The 10,489-nt window shown below is 45.3% G+C and overlaps 1 long non-coding RNA gene across 1 annotated transcript; it reads left to right on the top strand.

Moving 5' to 3' along the window:
- The first annotated feature begins 1,386 nt into the window (after nt 1–1,386).
- On the top strand, nt 1,387–8,899 carry LOC144464650 (uncharacterized). The gene is made up of 3 exons (XR_013492315.1): nt 1,387–2,139; nt 2,237–2,302; nt 8,366–8,899. It is a non-coding gene; the product is annotated as an uncharacterized LOC144464650 (long non-coding RNA).
- Nucleotides 8,900–10,489: the final 1,590 nt, after the last annotated feature.

The following is a 10,489-nucleotide window of genomic DNA, read 5'->3' as shown; positions in this document are numbered from 1 at the left end:
CGCACATCACAGCAGGGAGAGAAAAATTTCTTTGGTGTTCATGCACAGCAGCCACCATTGCCCACAGCTAATGTCACACAACTGCTACAAGGGAAGAAGGATTTTTCACCACTGTGCACTCTATGGTGTCTGTCAGAACCATGTCCCAAGGCTAAAGATGAAATGGTCTTCATAACATCAACCAATAATGAGAAAACAAACACACACACAAACTTCAATGTGCTCAAATGCAGGTTGCCATCATCCTCTCAGACTGTTCTCAAGGGTGATCAGAATGAATTTGCATATATTTTTAAATGTAAGCGCTGAACTCTGTAATTATGTGAAGCCCAGAGTGTGTGCGATAGACTGTGCCCATAATTGTGTATGGGAAGAGGGGGTATGTTTTCAGCAGTAACAAAAGGGGAGGCAACCTCGCTGAATACAGCCCCTCTAGCAGCTGTCTAACACAGCTGTGGCAATTCTTAGTACACACACACACACACACACACACACACACACACACAGCGTTAAATCTAAGAAGGCCTCTTGGGGACAACACCTTCATCCTCATGTTTCTGTGACACAAGCAATGATAATTAGACTAATTCAAAGTCTCCTCAGAGCAAGAGACAGAGATGAGGCAAAGACAGGTAGACACCCTTAAAAGCACCCCAGGAAGGTAGGCACGTAGGCGTGCGCACACACACACACACACACACACACACACACACACACACACACAGGGTTGATGGAGAGTTCATCCAGCTAACTGCCACATTGTAGCATAACATTACTGCACCAGGAGATTCATACCTTATTGCAGAAAGGACTGGGGAGTAATCAAGGGCTGAACTGGGACTGGGTAGATACTTCAGGTGGCTTCTTGACCATGACCAGAGGAAAAGGCTGGAGGGTTAGGGAGTTAACAGCTGACCTTTGCAGAGCTGCAGCTCAGCCTCACTGAACTGTATGGAAGCATAACAGTTTCATCATCAGTTGAAATTGAATTTATAACACTGAATTTTTTTTGTATTGAATTTATAACACTGAATTTTTTTTGCATTGAATTTATAACACTGAATTTTTTGTTGCATTGAATTTATAACACTGATTTTTGTTTACATTGAATTAATGTATCAGATTTCTTTTGCACTAAAATTTTGTACCTGATTTTTTTTTTACTTTTGTTTTTCAATGTTCACAAATTCAGAATAAAAAAATTCAAGTCTGAAAAAATTCAAATAATATATTTTCAAACTGCTCAAATTCAATGTACTCAAATTCAGATGCAAAATCCGTTGTAAATAATTTCTCTACAAATCTGCTATCCAAGGAAGAGCAATCGAGTCCAACCTACATCCAGCCAATCATGTTACGCTCCATTTGTCATGTGACACCAAAGAAGAAAAGGTTAAAGTTCTAACGCAAACCAGAATGCTTCAGTGAGTTTATTAACTCTCACTTGTCATTTCTGTAGTTGTATAAGATTCAGTATTAGACAATAACAATTATAATAATAATAACTAACAGAATTTATCGGACAATACATGTGCTGAACGAGGTGGCGTTTGGTAAAACTGTGTTAGTAATGCTAGCTAACCATTAGCATCAGGACGTCATCTGTTAAAAATCTCCGGGGTCAGCAATGTCTCATATGAGATGACAGTTTTAATTGTTTCATCACAGACATTATTGCCCAAAGGTTACAGTTCTGGGGCAGTGATTTTGACCTGTTGAAACCGCACAGTAACTCGCCTCCAGTCATTTCAATGAGGGGGAGAGCAGCAGAAAAGTATCTGTTTTGGTCATGTCTGGTGGCAACACGGCTTTAAAAACGCATTGCTTTTTGAGGAGCTCCTTGATCTAACAGGTGTGATGGTAGTGAGAGCGGTCTCACTTTTAAAAACGAACGAATGAGCAGCCAATAATGTAACTGTAATGAAACTGTTTATGCTAATTTAAGTTTAGTAACATGTAGCTGTTTGAAATGTAATGTTTGTGCTACTGATCTGTAATATTCTTATTGTTTATGCAGTATTCATGATGACAGGGTAGTCCTGCTGATATTGTGCAGTCTGCCCAGCACCTGCTAAGCTTGATTACATCATCTGGGACACAACTAGGCACATCCAGTGATGGCACAAATCAAAACACAAAGTTCAGAATTAAACTTGCATTCATGTACATATTTTATTAACTTATCAATTCTAGATTTATTGATGATTAATACATTTTTTTGAAAACAATCCTGCAGAGAACAGAGACATGGAGGTCCCAGTGGCAGCGCAGCCCAGCCCTCACTCCAAATGGAAATGACCAGGTAAACACTTTAAGGACAAATGTGCTATTACTTAATGATAGCCATATGGATACATATTTGGCATGCCGTTGATTAAATTCCACCGGTTACTGAGAGTAACTAATGATAGTCATCATTGTATTGTGTTGCATGCTCAGCTTCTTATTGCAGATATTACATCAGTCACTAAACCTTCAGAGAAATCATCTGATGTTTTCTGACCACAGTGTTTCCCACAGGATTTTGTGAAACTATGGGGGGTGGACCATGGACCCTCTAGGTGGGTCCAGGGTCATGGATCCCTGGGGAAAAAAGTGTACATTTCAAAGTTAAATGCATTAATCTGGTTAAACTATGAGAACCAAATTAAGAGGCTATATCTATAGCCCTGTAGGCTCGCTGCGAAAAACACTCGACTCTGTAGCTCCTCTTAAAAAGAAGTTAACAAAGCAAAGAAAGTTCGCTCCTTGGTGTAACTCTCAAACCCGTAAGTTAAAACAAATATTGCGACAATTTGAAAGGAATTGGCGATTAACCAAACTGGAAGAATCTCGTTTAATCTGGGCAGACAGTCTCAAAACGTATAAGAGGGGCCTCCGCAATGCCAGAGCAAACTATCACTCAGCATTAATAGAAGAAAACAAGAACAACCCCAGGTTTCTTTTCAGCACTGTAGCCAGGCTGACTGAGAGTCAAAGCTCTATTGAGCCTTGTATTCCTTTAGCCCTTAAGGTGTGTTCACACCGGACTTTTTATTTTTTTCGCTGTCGCTTGGTTCGCCCCTTTGATATTGCTTCATCGCTCAGTTGCAATCGCTCGTCAATGTGGCAGAAATCAACAGACTTGCTTTTTCGCTTTGATGACGTCATTGACTGTCCTAACATGTCAGCTTCATTAAAAGTATAGCTGCAAATTAAAAGCAACAATAGATGTAAAAACACACAGAGACGATACATCTGAACACTTATACCTCCGACCGCGGCAGCGGCTGAAAATTATACATTTTGATACATACAGGTATACATATTGCAAAACTCTGTTAAAGTACACCAAAGCATACATTTTCGTTTCCAAATATTTATTTGAAAACGAAACCATTAATATGGTCAATAAAAAAACATTTTGTTAATAATAAAAAACAAATGTAATCTCAACAGTGACCGCGCCAGCTGTGTGTGTGTGTGTGTGTGTGTGTGTGTGGACAATGCATCGCCTGGACTTCAGAGATGCATTCAGTACACTGTCCCACAAGGTGATGCTGAATGCATTGGAGGAAATACAGCTGCCTCAACCATTTGTGAACATTATTTCCAACGTGTACCAAGGACTCCTCCGAGAACCATCACCTTATCGTGGTGGAGGAGTTTGAGTGCCCTAATGACCCTAGGAGCTGTGCCGTCGGGGGCATTTCGCCCCTGGTAGGGTTTCCCATGGCAGATTGGTTCTGGGTGAAGGGTCAGACAAAGAACAGTTCAGAAGACCCTTCATGATGGAAGATAACAAGAGTTGGTGTACCCAGCCCGGAGGGTTACCGGGACCCCGCCCTGGAGCCAGGCCTGGGGTTGGGGCCCGTGGGCGAGCACCTGGTGGCCGGGCCTTCGCCCATGGGGTCCGGCCAGGCCCAGCCCGAACCGGCTACATGGGCTCGTCCCCCTGCAGGCCCACCACCCGCAGAGGGATCCAGAAGGGTTCGGTGCAGTGTGGATTGGGCAGCAGACCAAGGCGGGGGCCTTGGCGGTCCAATCCTCGGCTACAGGAGTCAGCTCTTGGGACATGGAATGTCACCTCTCTGGCGGGGAAGGAGCTGGAGCTTGTGGAAGAGGTTGAGCGCTACTGGCTAGATATAGTCGGCCTCACCTCGACACATAGTTCCGGCTCTGGAACCCAAGTCCTTGAGAGGGGTTGGACTCTCTCCTTTGCTGGAGTTGCTCCGGGTGAGAGGCGGAGGGCCGGGGTGGGCTTTCTGATAGCCCCCAGACTCTCTGCCTGTACGTTGGAGTTTACTCCAGTGGACGAAAGGGTTGTGTCCCTGCGCCTTCGGGTCGGGGAACGGGTCCTGACTGTTGTCTGCGCTTATGCGCCGAACAGCAGTTCAGAGTACCCGCCCTTTTTGGAGTCCCTGGGACGGGTGCTGGACAGTGCCCCGACCGGGGACTCCATTGTTCTGCTGGGGGACTTCAACGCTCACGTGGGCAATGACAGCAGGACCTGGAGGGGCGTGATTGGGAGGAACGGCCTGCCCGATCTGAACCCGAGTGGTGTGCAGTTATTGGACTTCTGTGCGAGTCGCAGTTTGGCCATAACTAACACCATGTTCGAGCATAAGGATGTCCATCGGTGCACGTGGCACCAGGACAGCCTAGGTCGCAGGTCAATGATTGACTTTGTAGTCGTGTCATTTGACCTGCGACCATATGTTCTGGACACTCGGGTGAAGAGAGGAGCAGAGCTGTCAACTGATCACCACCTGGTGGTGAGTTGGATCAGGTGGAAGGGGAGGACGCCGCACAGACCTGGCAGGCCCAAACGAGCAGTGAGGGTCTGCTGGGAACGCCTGGCGGAAGAACCTGTCAAGATGATCTTCAACTCCCACCTCCGGGAGAGCTTCGACCACGTCCCGAGGGCGGAGGGGGACACTGAGTCCGAATGGGCCTTGTTCCACTCTGCCATTGTTGAGGCGGCTGTTGTGAGCTGTGGCTGCAAGGCCGCGGGGGCCAGTCGCGGCGGTAACCCCCGAACCCGCTGGTGGACACCAGAGGTGAGGGGAGCCGTCAGGCTGAAGAAGGAGGCCTACAGGGCATGGTTGGTCTGTGGGTCTCCAGAAGCAGCTGACGGGTACCGGCGGGCCAAGCGGAGCGCAGCAGCGGCAGTTGTGGAGGCAAAAATTCGGGCGTGGGAGGAGTTCGGTGAGGCCATGGAGAAAGACTATCGATCGGCTCCAAAGAGGTTCTGGCAAACCGTCCGGCGCCTCAGGGGGGGAAGGCGGCAACTTGCTCACACTGTTTACAGTGGGGGCGGGGAGCTGCTGACGTCAACTGGGGACATTGTCGGGCGGTGGAAGGAATACTTTGAGGAGCTCCTCAATCCCACCAGCACGTATTCCAGTGAGGAAACAGAGCCGGGGGTCTTGGGGGCGGGTCGTCCAATTTCGGGGGCAGAAGTCGCCGAGGTAGTGAAGGAACTGCGCCGCGGCGGGGCCCCGGGGGTGGACGAGATTCACCCTGGATATCTCAAGGCTCTGGATGTTGTAGGGCTGTCCTGGCTGACACGCCTCTGCAACATTGCGTGGACATCGGGGGCAGTGCCTCTGGAGTGGCAGACCGGGGTGGTGGTCCCCATCTTCAAGAAAGGGGACCAGAGGGTGTGTTCCAACTATAGGGGGATCACACTCCTCAGCCTACCCGGTAAGGTCTACGCCAGGGTGCTGGAGAAGAGGGTCCGGTCGATAGTTGAACCTCGGATTGAGGAGGAGCAATGTGGTTTTCATCCTGGACGCGGAACCGTGGACCAGCTCTTTACTCTCGCCAGGGTGCTGGAGGGGGCATGGGAGTTCGCCCAACCAGTCCACATGTGTTTTGTGGATTTGGAGAAGGCTTACGACCGTGTCCCCAGGGGCATCCTGTGGGGGGCGCTCCAGGAGTATGGGGTTGGTGGCCCTTTGCTAAGGGCCATCCAGTCCCTGTACCGAAGGAGCACGAGTCTGGTTCGCGTGGCTGGCAGTAAGTCGGACCTGTTCCCGGTGAGGGTTGGACTCCGCCAGGGCTGCCCTTTGTCACCGGTTCTGTTCATAACATAATGTTCCAACCCTCACCTATGGTCATGAACTCTGGGTAGTGACCGAAAGAACGAGATCGCGAGTATAAGCGGCCGAAATGAGTTTCCTCCGCAGGGTGGCTGGGCTCAGCCTTAGAGATAGGGTGAGGAGCTCGGACATCCAGGAGGGACTCGGAGTAGAGCCGCTGCTCCTCCACATCGAGAGAAGCCAGTTTAGGTGATTCGGGCATCTGGTAAGGATGCCTCCCGGACGCCTCCCTTGGGAGGTATTCCGGGCATGTCCAACTGGGAGGAGACCTCGGGGCCGACCCAGGACACGCTGGAGGGATTACATCGCCCGGCTGGCCTGGGAGCGCCTCGGGGTTCCCTCGGAAGAGCTGACGGAGGTGGCTGGTGAGAGGAGTTTGTGGGCTTCTTTGCCGAGGCAACTGCCCCCGCGACCCGGATAAGCGGAGGACGACGAGACGAGACGAGAGACAAGTGTACCAAGGATCATTTCTCCAGGTTATCTGTGGGCAGCAGCTCACAGAGCCAATTTCTCTTAAGGTGGGAATAAAAATGGGCTGTCCATGGAGTGCAGTAAACTTTGTCCTGGCCCTGAACCAGTGGATGAAGTGGATTCACCAGTGTGCTCCACCACATGTCCAATCTCCAAATCCTGTACAGGGGTATGCAGATGACGTGCAGGTGTCTTCATGCCAGGAGGATGTCATTATAAACATGCTGACACGCACTGAGGAATTCCTCCACTGGTCTGGGCTGGAGGTGAAACAGAGCAAATGTGCTGTTTTCCACGAACGCCACAGTGGTGGTAACCGCTGGTATAAGGCCAAGAATGACAAGCCCTCCTTTCTGATAATGGGTAAAACCATCAGAGTTTACGCCCGTAATGAGACCTACCCATACTTAGGCCATAAATTTAACATCACTGGAGAGTGGGGGGAGCAGGTTGAGGAACTCACAAAGGAGTATCTCCATTGCCTCCACTTGGTAGACCTGTCACCCCTCCCAATAGTCATGAAACTTGAGGCTGTGAGAGATGTGGCCCTGGCCAAAATACAACATCTATTTGCTAATGTCCACATCCCGCAAAAAATCCTAAGAGAGATGACAAATAAAACCGTCCAGCTGGTCCGAAAGTGGGTGGGTTTAAACACACATTCTACTCGAGATATAGTTTTTCTTCCCTGTAGCAAAGGAGGGCTGGGAGTTCCCAATGTAGAATGGACATGCACAGCCACTAGGCTAACTCACTTACTTCACATGTTAAATAATGATGATGCAATTGTCAGAGAAATGGCCAGGGCTTCTTTTTTGTTGGATTTTCGCAGGAGGAAAGTCCCCCTGGCCACTACAACCCAGAACAACTTCCTGGGCTTCAGGAGGAAAGGTTCTGGGAAATTGGACTCACAGGCCAAAGGCTTTGGGGTCTGGTCTGATTGGCCTGACCTCAATGACCTCTGCAACCGGACAGGAATTGAGCTAGAGTGGTCTCAAAACAATGGACAGGTGGATATGCCCATCACTGATGAGCTCATAACTGACTCCTCTGTGGCTGTAGTGGCCACTATTAACCAGCAGGGGGTGAACATCGAGCTGCTTAGTGACACTGCAGAAAAGGCCCTGCTCATTATCAAGCGAGTCCCAACCCTAAGTGCGACCTGTATCACAGCACCAACATCCACATCAAGTTACAGAGCCACAGACAATACGATACAACACAAGCTTAGCTCGTTAACTAGCTAACCAGCCAGCTCACGGTTAGCCTTCGAGCAAGACGCCAGTCTGGGGATGCATTGAAATCAGAACCTAACAGAGAAGTGTTAGGATTTAGGCATTTAGGGAGAGAATATTTTGAACAAAAGGCTGAGGCTGTGTGAGGTTTGAAAATAAAGGTCCACCACTTTAGTTAGCTAACGTGATGCAATGTTAACGTTGTCATATGAGCAATGTAACGTTAACGTAACATTAAGGCTATACTTGTGTATGTAAATTAAAAAGTGGCAAACTGTGTGAAATTACAATAAGGTGTGTAACATATAAAAAAAATAATGTGACATTTGACTGTCACATATAAAATATTAATAAGATTAGTGTATGATATAGGCCTGTAGTTACACAACAATAGATAATGCACAGACAGAATATGAGGACTGTGATGGCCACCATCTTTTTGTTTTACTAAAATAAATTGATTATGATCTGTTGAACATTGAAGTAATTTAAGTTGTATTGTTTGCATGTAAAGGTGTCTGTGAAGTAGGGAGCTAACACATATATTACTTTTAATATCTATTTGTCTGTGTAAAGTTTTCCTCTAGGTGACCCAGACAGACTGGACCAGTGGACACTCAACACGAGGAGACAGAACTGGACTCCAAACAAGACTTCCCATCTGTGCAGTGAACACTTTGAGAGTCATCACTTCAGCACAGACTCCAGGATAAAGACACCTTTTGTCATACAGTACCTCACAAAGAGTCAAGAAACTTATTAGTTTAAAATGAATTATTGTCCATAATACATTTAAATGCATTACATAAATTACTAATTGCCATACATTACTAAGTACTCGATTAGGGCACAGCTTGCTCTGTACTATTACTGATAAGGTGAAATTACTGACACACCAGTGCAGTTAAGTGTTCCCCTGATGCAAAAGGCCAAATGAAGATTTTATCAATCAAGGAACATGACATGTATTTACCAACTTTAACATTTTAGTGCCTTTTATGCAAAGACCCTTTATCAAAGTGAGAATTACTACTTTTTTCCCCACACACAGTCTGTGAAGAACCAATGGAATAAAATATTCTCATAATGAGACAGCCGAACATAGCATGATTCCACAGTGGCAGTGAGCTTTGAGAACAGCTCAGTTTCCTTTTGATAGCAACAATTATTTTAATGTGGATGAACTGCATACTGTACATTCATACTCCATTTGTCTTGGTAGTACACCGATAAATTTAATATCACATTCAAATATAAAGTAAAATATCTACAGAACTTAAACACAAAACTATTTTATGACAGCCACTTACTCAGCAATAAGATCACTTTGGTGGTGAGTGGGCTTTTAACCAAGACAGGCTGTAGTCAATGTTTTCTACCTGTGTTTTTAACCTGTCATCTTTCTCTCATGTAGGACACTTGAGGAAAGTTACAACGCCTCGGCCAATGTGATGTTTACTCCACAGTAAAGAGGTTGTTTCACAAGAAATTAAGATTTTGCAAATTATGACACTGGGTCCTAATTCATAGGTTTTATAATTACTGTTATAAATCTTTTCATTTATTTCACGTGTACTTTTTGTAACCTTTTAATATGGATGTTTTCATGAATGCAAGCTTTGACTTAATTTTGTTAAACTGTTTGTGTAATGGTTATAACTTTTGCTGTATAAAATGGATCAGACAAAATTTACTGTAAATAAAAGCAAATTTTTTGAAAGCTGTCATTCATCAGTTTCCTATGATGATTGGAAATATAGTTGTGATTTAAACCATTAACAAAATATAATAGTTATTATTGGTATCTTAATGTTTCCATTTATGTCTTAACATTTACCCAAGTTTGCATTTATCTTAGCTGAATGTAAAAAAAATGAAAAGCTGATGTTATGTGCTGGTTTTGTTTGAACATTTCTTTAAGACAAATGAAGAAAATTCACTGAGAAACGATTCTCCTTTTGTGAAAAACAAGGAAATATCTGCATGCTGAATAGTTTTAAGTCCCGTAGGAGGTATCATTTATTTGTGACGTTGTTACATATGAGAAGGTTCTGTGGGTATTGCTCGGTATTGAGGCTTATATAGTGAGGCTAAAAAAACGTAACACACAATTGGCTGATTATGTTTCTGTTTGCCTCACTATAAAAACGTCACAATACCTTTGCCTGAGGAAGACCCTTTCAGAGTTGGCACCATAGCGAACAAGTAATACCTCCTTGGGGGCTTCAAAACTATTGTGTCCAGCTAATTCTTTGTTTTTCACTTTGAGCCCTTTTATCCAGTCTCATTCTTCTGTGTTAAAACTAGACTTCTAACAGAGCAGCAAACAAAGGTTACTCTCCAAAATCTTCTCAGGCTCTGCTGCTGGGTGTAAGGTGCTTAGTTATCTTCAAGTACAAAGTTAAAATAATCAGGCACACACAGAAATGGACTGCTTAATTTTTTGTCAGTGACAATGTTAAACATTAATGCTTTATGTTTTATCTGTAGTGTATAATTTGTTTGCCCTTTCAATTGACAGTCAGATTTGATTGTGAAATACAACATTCAGTCAGTAATAAAGACAAAAGGAGTGCAAACGTAAATAGAATTTATTGAAATTTTAAACAAGTTAGATGAATATCAAAAACTCAACGTTAGCCATGACAGCCTGGGCTATGATCAGGCCTAACAAAATGTGTCCTAAAGGCCAAATTCAAA

Source organism: Epinephelus lanceolatus, chromosome 1 (genome assembly GCF_041903045.1).
Source record: "Epinephelus lanceolatus isolate andai-2023 chromosome 1, ASM4190304v1, whole genome shotgun sequence".
Lineage (NCBI taxonomy): Eukaryota > Metazoa > Chordata > Actinopteri > Perciformes > Serranidae > Epinephelus > Epinephelus lanceolatus.
The sequence above is the reverse complement of the archived record's forward strand: the minus strand, read 5'-3'. Positions and strand labels throughout refer to the sequence as shown.